Consider the following 15,203-nt stretch of genomic DNA (forward strand, 5'->3'; position numbering starts at 1 on the left):
ACTAACGAAGCGCATGCCTAATGTTTAGAGCCGGTATAGCCCATAAAGACTTGGTTGGCTGTTTTCTGAAACCCTTGACTCCTGTACAGAAAAGGGGCACGGGGTCCTGTATCCCAAAAGAAGTAATCCATAAAACACTGCCTTTCAAGTCCATGTAGAGGGTGCAAAACAGAAGTCTCCATTTAAAATCGGCATCTCATCTGTAGGTGTTGCAAAATGTCCTGTTTTGTTTTCATTTTTCTTTGACCCCCGATTACCAAATCCTGGCTTTTATTTCAATGTGTTGGAAAACGATTGCTATTTGAGTCCTTTTTCCCAAACTTGCTTTTTAAATAAAGTGGAAAAACGATTTTTCCCATTGTATTCCTTTCCCTGATATTGCATTTCTAATAACTAGCACAAAACGATTTTGTTTCCCATTTAATTCCCTTCCCAAACAGCACTTTTTTCTTTTTTTTTTTTTTATTGGTAGCCAAAACGTTTCTTGTGCTCACTACCTGCACCTTGCCTTTAAATCAAAGCAGTCATATTTAATTGAGGCCTGGAGGGTGGGGGTTGCTGGGAGAAAAGTGTTTCAGATTAAGCCATTCCTGTGGACCTTGTATTGTGAATATCGGGTATTGGTTTTAAATTGAAATTAAATCTGTAAATTGTTAATGCGGGTTTCAAACTTTCACCTGTTATATAATGAAGTTGTTGTGATATTGGCTGTCACCACATCATTGGTGGCTGATGTTAGTTTGTCAAATCTTAAATGTATGTTCTTGCTATAGACCGGCCTGGTCCTTGGTCCTTTGGTGACGCAGGGTATTTATTGGGGTTGGCTGCAAGACGGGTTATAAGCATCACAAGTGCTTTATTGTACGCCACCTCGCTTGGTTGGTGGGGGGGACCCCTGATTTGAGCATGAACGCATAATAAACCACAACAGTCGACAGTAGTGCTCCTTGCAGTGGGGGCGGGGGCATTCAGAAGGTACGAGTATGCGGTTTGTTGGAGCCAGAAAGTCTGGTCTCGCGGCAGCTTCAAGGGAGACCTGCCACTTTAATCTGGAACCACAGAGCTCCATTAACCAAAGGGACCCCTTGATCCACAACAGACAGGAAGATGGGTGGGGGCTTAGTATTACATATTTTCACCCCTTTACCTTTTCTGTTGCAAAGCACTCTGGTTATGACCTCATGCATACAGGAGATTGTTTGTGGGGACCCAGGATTAGTTCAATGAGGTAGGCTTAGCCAACTCCACCTTGTGTCCAATTTGCTTTTGGCAGATCTGACTCTCCAGAAGCAGAAAGAACTACCATGGGACCCTGGCTGAAAGTACAGTCTGCCTTGCATCTTCCACCAGCGAAGGAAGGCCAGGACCTCGAGAAGCAAGATCCATCCCCAAAACCTCTCCCAGGGAACCGGGGGAGATACTGAATCCAGAGAACCCTCCAGTAGCTCCAGAACCGGTACCCAGTCAGCACACAGCATGCCCTGCTAGGCTCTGGCACTTCCCAACTAGGTAGCTTGCTGCAGAGTCTCTGAACCAAACCAAGGACAAGGCAGCTGCCTGCAACACTCCTCAGCTTGGGGCCATCCGCCTTAAAGGATGACACAAGCCCAGTGAAGATGCTAGGAGTACTTCTACGAGCATCTACTGACGTCTGTCTTAAAGAACATTTTTGAGCCCCTCTAAGTGCAACCGACTGCACAGTTTACTGTTACGCTGCAGTTGCTAAAAGCCACCGACGCATTGACCAGTGCTTCAGACCCGCCGACAAGCACTGAGATAAGTGCCACTGTGTAGGCCTGCCTGCAGCCGTCCGTCCAGCTCCGCTCACCGAACTCCCTGATGCCCGCAGCTGTCTCCCGGCTTGAACTGTGTCACAGAAGCTGCAAAGCGCTATACAACTGACTCGACCACCAAGAACTCCTACAGCACAAGGTACATTGTGGTTCTGTGACCATAGTCCTTCTCCAAAGGCCCCTGGTGACATTTAATGACCCATTGCTCCCTTTGTGTTGAAACCAAATATCCTTGAACTATTGCAATTACTACCGACTACCCTCCTGTCAGTATCCAGAGTACATCCCTTTTACCTTCTTTGAAACTGTCTGTTCTCTGCATTCTTTTACAGGGTGGGTTGTATTTTGTAGTGTGCTAGAACGTTCTGTTGTGATATCAAGTATATATTTTTATACAACCTTGACTGGACAGTCACTTTATCTTTAGGTAATTATATATTCGCTGTGTTGCAATTAACCAACGATCCATAACCTTTCACAGATGAGCCTGCCGTTCCGTCCACGTTACCAAAATTGGACAAGGAGGTTTATAATTTGCTTGTGTTTCCAATCTGTTCGGATCCCTTCTGGTGTTCTAGAGGTGTGAGGCTCATTGATGGTTTAGAAACCATTATTCATCCCTAGACCACTGGTGCCCCGGAAGTTGTTTCGCACACAGATGGAGAAGGATGAAACTAGTGAGATAGGCCAGGAACCTTGTCAAAGTACACCAATCTGTTCCATGCACGACGTGGGCTTTTAAAGGGCGTATGTAGACAACCCATCCTAGGTGAACAATCGTCAATGAACGCTAGTACCTGTTTAGTTGAAAGTGCCCTCAAACTGTGAACCTGCTGACCCAAAAAACTAGAATGTATTGATAAGGAATAACTCTTTGGTTAGATTATGATAGTCAGAATATTTAAAAATATTGATGGCAGTAACCGTAATCTCTTGATGGTATAACATACGATTTTTATAGTATATTTGGATGTTTTGGTGACTTGGGACTAATCGCCTCATTGATTTTATTTTGACATTAAAAGATTGATCTTTAACTTTTATTGAAAGTGGTATTCATAAATCGAATCTAATGTAATAGAGTACAGAAAGCCCTTGAGTTAATTTATTTGAGGTAGTGTAAGTACTGCTCTCAGTACAGGGCAAAACGCTGTGGAGGCTGTGTGAATGCCAACACAAAGGAAGAAGAAACGGCAATATAGTCTGATCAGAAACGGTTTAATACTTAACGAGGAAAGAGGCGCCTCAACATTGCCATGGAGACGCATCCAGTGGTCAAGTGGGCGGGAGCAGTGCCCCTCTACTATTTTAAATAAATAAAATGCAAAAAATAAAAATGGTAGCAGTAAAAGAAACCATTCAGGAATGCTTCAGTTTTAATATAAGTGTAGGAGGAAGTTGAAACTTGTACTGCACTCAATATTCCTTTAAATAGCTTGTGCGTGGGAGGGGATGTGGCAATGGGGTGTGGCGATGGGGTTTGTGGTGAGTGGGGGCAGGCAATATAGTTCCACTACTTCTTTTCGTACACTTTGACCACTGGACACGCCAATAGATTGCACACAGAGGACATTCAAATGAGATTTGTACTGGCATTGTGAATGGGTGTAAGCGTCTAATGATTTTAGCTTGGGGGTGGGTGATCTGATTTACTGAAGCGTGGGCACTTTAACTTGGGGCAACGGATCATTCGATAAGATTTCCACAAGATGGTGGTTTCCGACCCGTGAGTTTCGCATGTGTGGATGTGAGAACTGAAGGCCGTATACATTGGATATATATTCTTTTTTAGATCAATGGATAAATACTCAAAAATACATGCCTGATCCATTTGACCAATGCAATTCCTGATAGAACTTCCCCCTTTAACTTTTGCCTAGAGCCCCATCTCAGACATTTCTTTGTACTTTTTCAGTTCCATCGATCTTCCTAGAGCTGCCAAGCAGATCCAACATCCAGGAAAGGCCGGCATTGTCATCAAGAGACCGACGCAACCAAGGAACAGGTGAAGATAATCGCTCCTTTCTTATTTATTATATGTATTGAGCACAGACCTAGCTTCGAGACGGAGTGCTTTACAGAGGTATACAACAGCATACAGAGGGTACAGCTCTGCAGGGAGGAGAAGCGGGTGGCACCTAGCGAGTCAGGTGGCACAATGGTTTACCTGTTCAATGGTTTGTAATGCTACACTCCTATAGCAGGGGCAGGCCAGCAGGGAACTTCTTGCAACTACTTATTTTCATACACTTGGACCACTGTCAGGAACTGCCATCCCACAGATGCAGTGACTGCTGGGTGTTTGACTCGTATTAGAGTATTTACCAAACTGTTGTGAATTTTTTTTATATAGTGATTTATACAAAATTAAACCTTTGCTGTTAAAAATAAAACGGGCTGTTAAGGTGCAAAACCTAAACCACAGTCGCCTGTTATTTGGAAACTCTGCATTCCCTGGTCATGACCTCACAATTGGCATTATGACCGCCATTACTGATTAGATCTCTGGGCAGGCATATCACCCCCCATTTTTGTATATTAACTGTAATGTCATTGTTTTGGTCCTATTTGGCGAATGGATGCTCTGACATTTCGATTTTCAGTAGGATTCTTATAATGGTGGTTTTTCTTAGAAAACCTTAGTAAATACTGCAGTGTACCGTACCTTGGCTTCTAGTAAATCGGCCGAATTTCGGCTGAAAAAAAGCTATTCAGCTCTTGCCGAATACTTTGTCATTCTCATTTGAATGCAATGCAACAAGAACTCAAAGGCAAATATAGACTTCAGTTTGCAAAACTGAATAGAAAAAGACCAGATACTTTTCTCACAAGGCCAGACCAATTGCTATTGCACAGCTGCAACATTTTATATTGTAATCTGCTCTTTAGGGCATGTTTTGTTACAGATTCTTAGACCTAAAAGGTGCTAATCTTTTATAGTTATCCAGCAACAATAGAGGAAAATCTTCTTTTGGCGAATGCTTGTATTCAATGTGCACTTTCTTCAGTTGGAAAAAACAAACTGAAAAATGTGCGTGTTTCACTTTAGGATACATTGATTTCCTGTCATGTCACTTCCCATTGCGGAAGTCATAGCCCCCTTTTCTTTTTTAAGGAATTACTTTATCTGATATTTTATCAGGAGTGATAAGGTGCATATGTTTGTGCATTGGTAAGGAGTGTTGAGGATAAGTGAAAAGTGAGCAGCATTTGTTCCTATCGGACATGGCCATGGGGGAAAAATTAAGAATTCCCAAAGTAGGCCAATGTGTGACAGCGGGCAAAGATAGGTGTGAGCAATCTGTATGCGACAGTCGGAGACCTATGCTCTGTTGGTGGAATTTGTAGGATGCAGCATCGTTGGGAGTCAGAGAATTCCTGGGAAGGGCCAAGTCTGGGATGAGCGTTAGAGTCCAGCTTGGCTCCAAATGGCAAACCTGGGCTGAACCAGCAAAATGAGCATGTAAGTGTTGGAACCAAAGACACCATTGCTGCCACTCAGCCGGCATACTGTGCAAGCCCCCATTACTGGCATCCTGCCTCCCCAACACCCTGACAAACTTGCTACTTGGGGCTTGTCACCTCCTAACACAAATACCATACATGCATTCCACCTCCCAAACTTAACACACATCACCTACTTGGAATTCTGCTTTCCCATCCCTACTAAAAACAAATCTCTGCATGGGCCTCCCACCTCCCCAGACCACGCAGAGAGATCAGAGCAATCGGACCATGAAGGCAACCAGATCCAGAAAATGATTCTGCTTTAACGAGGAATAAAGAAATGAACTATCGGGTAGAAGTGATTAAATAGCATTTTTGTTCTGCAAAACATAGCACTATTCCTCTGAAATGTTTCCTTTAAAGTGTTCTTAATTTGGTTGGGCTAGTGGCAGTGGGTTCAACTCTGGCCTACAGCAATTCTCTGAGTGCATTCAGGGCCTTTCTGTCTAGTTAATGTATGAAAAGGGTTTAGATACGAGCTTTGGATCTCCTAAATAACAGGCCAGGCTGAGACACAACACCTTTCCATCAGCACAAGAGATTGCTGACCACTGTTTACTCAGAAATGGGTGCAGGTTATAATTGTTTAATCACTTCTCTCAGCATTTGAATGCAGGGGCAAGAAGGATTCCAGCAGCGTTCGGGAGAAGGGGCGAGGTCCGACTTGCCTTTTTGAAAGAAATGGGTGTAAACTATACAGGGAGTCTTCAGCATGAAAACTGGACGATGGAGTGGAGACGGGGCGATCTTGCAAAGTTCACTCTCAGTCACCAAAGGGCTCCAGTTAAATATATGGGGCAGATTTCCTTGTATGTTTGCACACCCGTCTGTTTTATATATATTGCGTTGTAGTAAAAATGTGATGTTTGTGAAATTACCCTTTGAAGAATGAAAGGCTGAATCGTGAGACCTGCAAGCCACTCTGAGGGTTGCTGCTGCTTTAACATGCCAAACTATCCAAGCAGCTTTCTTTACTGCCCAGAGAAATCAAAACCAAACCAACAGCACTACACAGGCAAAAAGACTAAATTGACAAAAGCAACAGCAAATTTGGTGGAAAACTGCAGCAAATGTGTTGGTTACAATAGGACTATATTTCAATCAAGTATGAAGTAAATCTTAAAGTATATTTTAGTGCTGCTATATTTAATTGTTTTGGTGGCCACCAGTTACATAAAGAAACTTCCCCCTATGTATAATCCAGAATTGTTATATTTTTGTATGTCTTTAAATCAATTAATTGTTATACCTGATGTGCAAAATCAATTGTAATAAGTGAACGGGTGCGTACCCATTCCCCAAACACCAACCGCCTCTCTGGGAGAGTCCTCTCCTTTGTTTGGCCTATGAGGGGGTGCGGTGAATAGTTGAGATGGAGCTTGCACATTTCAGATTTCCTCTCGACTTGTGTCCTGTATCAGCCGACATGAACCATTGTATACATTTCTATGCGAGCTGCAAAGAAGTTTCAAAACTCAACCGCAGCAACTTTGCAACTGGATAGCACATGCAATGCGTCTGATTCACAAAGGCAGTTGCAAATTGCAATATCCATTTTGTTCATTGAAACCTAGTCCTTTTGTATTTGTGAAGCCTCCTTCTTTAACTGGCACTGGTTTTGAATATGCAACAACCTTCAGTAAATCTGGTCCCTTCATTTTGGTTAAATCTACTTTTTTTCTGGCTTTTATACTTTTAATAAAGAAGCTGTATTAATTACAACGAAGAGAAATAAAAGTATAGAATGCATTTAAAATGGTACTTTATTTTTTTCAAGTTTAGAACATGATTTATTAAAGCAACTATTGGGCTTCATTTTCGGCTTTGGCCGAATACTAAATATGCTATTCGGCACAGCCCTAGTAAATGACCTTGATTACCAAGCCGGACTTGGTGGGGCATGGAGCAGTGATCAAGGGGAATAACTGGTGGGGGGGGGCGCGCAAACAGTAGCAGTCTAGTGCCTAGGAGTTGGATCTTAAACTACAGGGTAGCCAGCCGTACAAGGTGAAGTAAGAAGGAAACATGTGTAAAAGTGCGTCCAGCTGCCACTGCTTATTGAGGCAGATTAATGTCTGAAATCTATGTAGCATACATATTGGTGATTTTGAAAAAATAGGTACACTTCTACCTTTTTAATTGAAACATTTACACTATAAACTCTTACATGGAGCCAATCGTGACCCATTAATTTAACTTAAAATTGTGAGTGTTCAACATAGCCAGGTCCTTAAGTCTTGCAGTTTATTTACACAAACGTAGCCTAAATTGACCCAAAGAAACAATGCTTGAATAAGGCTTTGGAGAAAACAAAATCCTACACCAAGGCTCTCGTAGAAGTCATGATGGCCTTTACATCTTCTCCCATCCCTTAACCTTACAACCATTTCATTAATCCTTATTTTTCTTAACATTTTTTTATTTGTCTCCGATTTAACATTTTTATTTCATGTACCGAAAGCAAACAATAAGACGGGACAAAAGTAATACAGTAAAACCATAAACCGTAGCAGCAGTGCTGGCGAGCAGCAGAACAATCGGGTTATAGCATGCAAGAATAAAAAGTTTAATCATAAAACCATGTACTTAGCATATACAGTAGGGCTCCAATATAATAACCGTGCCATCAGAATTACTTTGAGAACGTATCAGGAAACTAATCTCCAAAAAACAGATCAGCCATATACATCCAGGAATAGTCCCATGTGTCAGTAAATTTATCATCGTCTCCAGATTTCTTGAAAATCACCCTCTTACGTGGACACGGTCAAAAACCCCTCCACCCAATCATCTATACAGAAGGAATTGGATGGTTTCCAATCATGTAAGACCATCCTTTTTGCAAGCATGCAGCTCCCAAGCTCCAGATCTTCTTCGAAAAGGGCATATCTACTAATAGACACATCACTAACAATCCAAAGGGCAGCTTTACTTGTAATAGTACATGTCAGCACCAGGCCCAACCTCTCAGACCCCTTCCCAAAAGTCTCTAGTCTTACTGCAAAACCAATGAAGGTGGCTCAATGTATCCCTTGCCTGCTTAAATTTCCAGCATTGGTCACTCGCTTAGAGGTGTCTATTAAACGTTCGTTCCGGAGTCAATTAGTTCACCCAATTCACAGGCCCAGACATTGGCAAGCTCCGTATCCCCTTTTCGATTAGACACAAGAACACAGTACATTGTGGCGGCCTGATGCAGTGCACGTCCACAAAATTCTAGTGCCGACCAGGCCACACTTTGCATTGTTAATGGTTGAGCAAGAGTATGCTTCACTGCAATGAACCCTCTTAGCTATCTGTATACCGCATTGCTGAAATCTCTCAAATCGATTTCTCTGCACAGATGTGTAAAGGGAATCCATGTTCCATCCTCAAACAGGTCTTTGATGTATTGAATACCACCCAGAAACCAGGATGGCCAGAAGACGTTCCCCTGTACAGTCAAAGCTAGGTTCAGCCAAATGGATGCTTCATGGAACAAACGGTTCGCTATGCAGATGTTGCGATATGCAGCAACAGCATTCTTGCAAAAAAGCTGTAAGAACTCCGCGATGGGGATGCACTCTAAATTGTTGATGACCAGGCCCTGGGTGCCAATTGAGAGATACTATTAGATTCCAATTCATATTTGCCCCACCAGTCCGGATCAATCCTCACCACATGATGCCAATGCCTAACAGTGAATGCAAGATAATAATCGAAGAAATTTGGCGAATTCATGCCGCCCTGCTTCAATGGGAGTTGCATCTTCCCTACTGCCAACCTGGGCGATTTGCCATCACACAAGAATTTCAGTACAAGCGCATCAAGTTCCTTGGAGACACACTTTGGCGTCTTCAGTGGAAGCCTTGAAAGGATAGAAGTGACCCTTAGCGCCATGTTTATTTTGATGCAGTTAATTTTGCCCCATTGGAAAGTTTTAGAAGTGACCATTTGTCTATCAGTCCTCAACCTGGGCAGCATGGAGTCAAGGTTAATGTTAGGCAACAATTTCACTTCTGGGCCAATCCTGGACACCACGTAATCTCCTGCTGGTCAAGCATGTATCGCATGCCCGTTCCGGTGATGGGAAGTATCTAAGACTTGCTCCAATTGACCTTCTAGCCAGATAATGCAGAGAAGGCCTGGATGTCATCCTTCAGATGAGTAATGGTAGATTCGGGGTCACGCCCAATCCACTAGAAGATCACCTGCATTAAGCCAGATCTTTTTAGGGCATCTACCTCTTCTAAGGTTGTGAATATTATTCGTCTTCAGCATCACTGCCAGCGGCTATATTGCAGAATAAACAAGGGGCCGGGGGGAGCGGACATCCTTGGCTTGTCACCCCTTTTCAGCTGGAAGTAATCGGAAACGAGGGCATTAGCAAGCACGCTGGTGGTGGGGTTTACACAACTGCCCCACCCAATGCCTGAAACACTGTCCAAAACCATTTTACTTCAGGCATTCAGAAAGGTAAAGCCACTCGATCCTATCGCAAGCCTTCTCCGCATTAGAGAGACTGCCGCTACAGAATCTCCAGCGTACTTCTGTCATCCATTGTCAGGAGCAGCTTCCTCATGTTTTCTGCCACAGACCTCCCTGTGACAAGCCCACCTGGTTCTTGTGCACCAGCGATGGTACAACTGATCCAACCTTTTGGCTAGTATTTTCGCCAACAGTTTACAATCCGTATTAATCTGGCTAATCCACCTATAATTCGCACAAAATGTTGGAGGCATGTCGGTCTTCAACAAGACTGTCACTAAAGCATGCTTCATGGTGTCCAGCAGTGACCCATCTTCAAAAAAAGTGGTGTATATGTCACTTAGCAATTGAAGTGCAGAGTCTGGCAAGATCTGATCACTCAGCTGGTAACCCGTTGGTGCCAGGTGTCTTGACTCCTCTCAGCTTAGAAACTGCAGAGCTGATGTCTTCCAGTGATAGCGGGGGGTTTCTAATGAAGCAGCAAGGACATCTGACAACAGAGGAACTGAAGTCTGATTTTAAAAAAAATTATGTAATTGTCTTGTGCCCACATGTTGACTCTGATTCATAAAGATGTTCATAGAACCTTCTAAACACCCTAGTAATGTCTCCGTATTAATATGACAGATGTATCTCGCACCGCCGTGATGGTCTGATCACTCTCTGCTACCTTCAATGTATGTGCAATCTGTCTCACAGCCTTCTCACCATTTTCAAATTAATAGTTTTTACTCCCGAACAATGCGTGGTCTACCCATTCGGAAATGATCGTGTTCAGTTCATACTTCTTTGTATGCTTCGATCTAACTTCTGGGTCATGGCTCACAACATAGCATTTTTCAAGACATTTTGCCTCCTTGGACAGTCTTCTCAACTCCTTCTTTCCTGCAACGTCCTGTTTTCGATATCAAAATACCCTGTATATAGAACTTCATTGCTTCCCAACTGGGGAAATGGCGACATCAGTCCTATTTGCAAAGACGTTTTCAATTTCATTCACAACCTCATCCTTTGTGGTAATTCTTTATGACAGCCGCATATATCGTCCACAAAAAAGTTTTAGTGAGTTTATCACAATGAGGCATAAACACTGGCGCAGGATTGGTAATCCCAATGACTGCAATGCCAGAGTCCTAGCAGCTAGGAGTTGCATGCTGTGAGGTCAAAAAGAAATTAATATGTTAAACCCATGCAGGTCCTTTAAGAGGAGGTAACAGTATCTGAGATGGATGGAGATGCAGATTTTACTCGTACCAGTACAGTCACATCCACCACCTAGTACATTAAATTACTGGCCCACTGGAGACCATTTATCTCCACAGGATGCCGAGTCTATTGCCCAAGCTATTGAAGGAGCCAAACTTTATTATTGCTGCAGTCTGCTAGCAGGCTCAAGCAAATCTACCATTAATTGCCTTCAGGTGGTTCAGAATGGTGCGGTTAGATTCGTAGTTGGCCTCTCTTATAGGGCCCATGTTTTCGGAGCACGTCAAGCCCTGCATGGCCTCCCTGTGGAGGCTCGGATATCCTTCAGACTCTTGGTTATTACCTTCAATTGCCTCATGGGTACTATGCCACCTTACTTACAAAGGTACATGGGAAAGAAAACATGCATTAGAATTCTACGCTCTCATACCCAAAATCTTCTCTACCAGCCAAGATTTAAAACCAAAAAAGCGCAAATGGGTGCCATTGCGTTTAGGGCCCCGGCACTCTGGAATTCTCTGCCCAGCCATCTGAGAAGCTCTTAAGTTCTGAGCATCTATAAAAAAACCTTCCTCTTTAATTAGTACTTCATCTACTATCCTCTGTCTGGCAACTCCCTGGTCCTAGGACACCCTATGCTTGTTTTTTGTCTATTGTCCGCGCCCTTAGGAAGTTAGTAAAACAGAACTGTTTAATTTTCAATTGTCAAACAGGGAGTACAACGGACATCGCACAAGCAATCTCAAACATTTCACAAACACTGATTTATACAGAAAGTGACATCATACTACATGGCAAAATACGAACCTACGGGAGATTGTGATGGGTTTGGGGGAACCTCTAAGTATACTTTCTGTCGATACAGGGATTGTGATTGGGTCTCTAAGGTCAGTTGGACAACTAAGCCCACCCCAAGTGCAAATCCTCTTCCGTGTCAGACTAATACACTATGTTCTAGTCGCTTCTCAAAGTATAGGCTCCTCACAGTGGTTCTCTACAATTAGTTGGCATGCTTGTACCCTTCTGGAATATTCCAAGCTGGTACCCCCAGGTGCACATTGGTTGGCTTTGGTCATGCCTCCACACCCAATTAGCCCAACATCCATCACTCCTGTGGTCTCCAGTCAATTAAGTCTTTGAACTCGGCCTTGCAATAGCCTCTTATCTGGGAATAAAAGGGAGTGAGAGCATGGCCTTATCTTCTGGTCTCGCTGTAGCTCGCCCCAACTTGATCATGTGACAGACCACGTTTTGAGCTCCTTCGTGGTATTTAATATGTTGAATGAATATAACCTGGCACTTCTGATGTTCTTTCCTTTACACCTCAAACAGAAACACATCTTGCTTCTCACGTTCATTGCATCTCCTCGAGTAGATAACCAGGCTCTCAGCGGCCCTGACGTTTGACACTGGGCCAGGCAAGCCTTCTCAAATCTTCCTTCGCCGTCAGCTAGTTTATTCAACTGTGCCACTTTCAGCCCTTCTATTCTCGTGGCCCAATTTGCTAAAATGCATCGTGGAACATCCAGTTTCTATACATTCCTATCACTACGTAGCAAGCCTCATGATTACTTGTGTGACTGCATCTGCACATTTCTCAACTGTTTTGCCTTTTCAGTGCTTCTCCGCACGTGCAATCTTCATTTTTCTCCCGAAATGTTGCTTAATTCGCTATTTCGTCTGATTCGATAGTCTATTCCCCCTTTGTCATCTCTTCGAGGTGCATCATTTCTGCTTCATATGATGACACCTGTCTTCCTTTATTCATCTTCGCAATTAATCCAGAACTTCCTTCAGAAGACAACTTTTCTACGTGGATACGTCATATGGGGTTTTCTCAATGGATACCTTGTTTTGAGGACTTTTCGTGGCATAGGTACCCTGACTGGTGTTGCGCATGTCGCAATTTCAAATACCCAACCTATAGGCAACATGGGGGCGGGACTTGCGGTAGAGGTACTTGGCTCCTCCTCTACAACATGAGTAGACTTCATGACCTGCAGAGTGAAAGCTGTAGTGCCTTGATGATGGATGCTCTAGACGTCATACGTCAAGTGAAGTTCAGCAATCAAGTTATCGAGCGATCGCTTCCTTGTTGACTCTTGATCTAACCCCATGGGAGCAGTCAAGCATTGGGTCCGTAACCATTTTAAAGTCCCCACCCAAGATGACAGAATCAACATTGCAGTTTTGGATATGTTGAGTCAGACCATGAACAAAAAGATCAGCATTGAGAGCATTCACACAGCACAACAAAACCAGTGTCTTGAATTTTCACTTAAAAAAACTATTCTGCCCCTGGCATCTGTATTGCTTGATCAGACCTTTTTAATGGCATGTTTTTTCTGAATAGTATATAAACGCCCCTTTTGCATGAGGGGAACATTTTAAGTCTGCCCAACTTGGCTCCGTCTAAGTTTACTTGCGCCAACAGTGAGATGGGTCTCTAGAAGCAAGGCAACACAGGACATGGATTTGAGGCAAGACAACTCTTTAGCACGTTCTCACGGTTATTCAAACCATTTGCATTCCAAGAAATCCGATGCAAGTGGTCCACTGTCTTGGCTTTCAATGAGGACATAGTCATTAGATGTGTTGGTAGCACAGAAAGAAAAAAAACTTAAAATACAAAAAGGATGAATCCTTATTTTATACTCTACTGCAATGGCTTGCAGGATAAAAAGTGCGTCCGATGGAAGTGTTGCCCCTCACAATATGGAGGTGATAGTACCCAGAAGCCCTTGGAAGCACTGCACTCCTATCCATAGAACCTTGTACGCAAGCAAAGGTTCGAGGCAATGACACACCTGTGGGTGCTAATTTTGCATCAGGGCAGCAATTATACACACCTCCATCCATCAGACAATTGGGAGCACTCCTGAAAGGGCAACCTGTTCCTCACATCTACGCCATACTCTAATTTACACTCTATCCGAAACACTTAACGGGCACTTAAGAGCTTAGCAAGGAGGAAGCGGGGCAGCAGGGGAACTCAATTTGCTAGTGTTGGTCACTGCAAGGAATAACCTGTGCATGTTGTTATACACCCAGCCCCAATGACATTACAGTAGGCTGGCCCTTTTGTAAGCTGCATACAAATATATAAGCTAATGGAAAGCATCTCGCCTCAGTACCAACCACAAAGTAATATAAAGTCAGTGATGTCTCAAATCTGCAGGCAATTGGCACCCAGAGCTTAGCTGGGCTAATGTTCGGGCTGCTTCTAATTACTTTGCCTTGTAAGGCGTATCCCAATTATGAGTGAGCCATACAATTTCAGATAAAACCACCCCCCCCCCCCATAGCTGGGCTGTGGGATTTGATTCTCTGGTACTGTGATCAGACCACATAACACGGCTGCAAGCGGCAAAATAGTGTTCAAATTCTGACTTTTGAATTTAGAAGAACTCCGAAGGAGCTTGGCTCTTGGAGCAGGACGCTCTTGGGTCCGATATTAATCAAGACATATGGAGGTATACCAAAAATGGCTGGTGCAGTTTGGAAAAAACCTGCCAAGTAAATTGGCAAAACTAATACATGTTAGCCCTACTGGGTGCTTGTGCTATATTGTTATGTAACAAAATTGTATATTTTATTTTATACACTAGTAGAAGACCGGTACATTCTTCTTAACCTGTGGATAAGAAGCAGCAGAACTTCACTCTTTCATTAAAACATCATGGGATAATTTTGAAACCACACGAACAGCAACCAGTCAGTACATTTTGTGCAATTACAACTCCAAGGCAATCCCATGGCCCGGTAGACAATAAGGACTATAGACACTGGAGATGTCCAAAATAAAAGTTTATTTGAAGGTTGATTTTACAAATTACTGGCTAATGTCCCAGTTTTTAATCCTAAATTGTTCAAAATGAACACCTCTATCAAGGATTATTTTGAATAAGGAGTTCTAATCAGTTGCACTGGATATTTGCAAGTGGCGGGCAAAATGGCTGGAAACCCTGAAGGGACAGATGAATGTTACCCATAGCTGTTGCCCCTCCCCCATCCAGATGCCATACAGGTGAGAACCGCTATTCATTAAGACAGCCATATTGCCCCCTATCCCAGGCAGGTACAGCAAGGAATGAACTATGTAAGCTGAATATGGAGAGAAAACTAAACTGATAATAGAACCACACTTAGAACATATGCACTCACCATGAAGAAAACAGATTAGGTCAAATTTTTGTGCCTTGAAACACTTGTGTATAGGCGCGTAACAAA

General features: G+C 43.1%; 1 protein-coding gene across 3 annotated transcripts in view; it reads left to right on the plus strand.

Moving 5' to 3' along the window:
* LOC138582170 (protein D7-like) overlaps positions 1-15,203 on the plus strand; it is a 1,409,716-nt gene that overhangs the window by 140,847 nt on the left and 1,253,666 nt on the right. For all 3 annotated transcript variants that reach the window (XM_069653210.1, XM_069653214.1, XM_069653212.1), the window contains exon 2: positions 3,709-3,798. The gene's annotated coding sequence lies outside the window, so the exon portion shown is untranslated. The remainder of the gene's footprint in view (positions 1-3,708; positions 3,799-15,203) is intronic.

This window comes from Ambystoma mexicanum, chromosome 3q, assembly GCF_040938575.1.
Source record: "Ambystoma mexicanum isolate Mex_15411 chromosome 3q, UKY_AmexF1_1, whole genome shotgun sequence".
Taxonomy (NCBI): Eukaryota; Metazoa; Chordata; class Amphibia; order Caudata; family Ambystomatidae; genus Ambystoma; species Ambystoma mexicanum.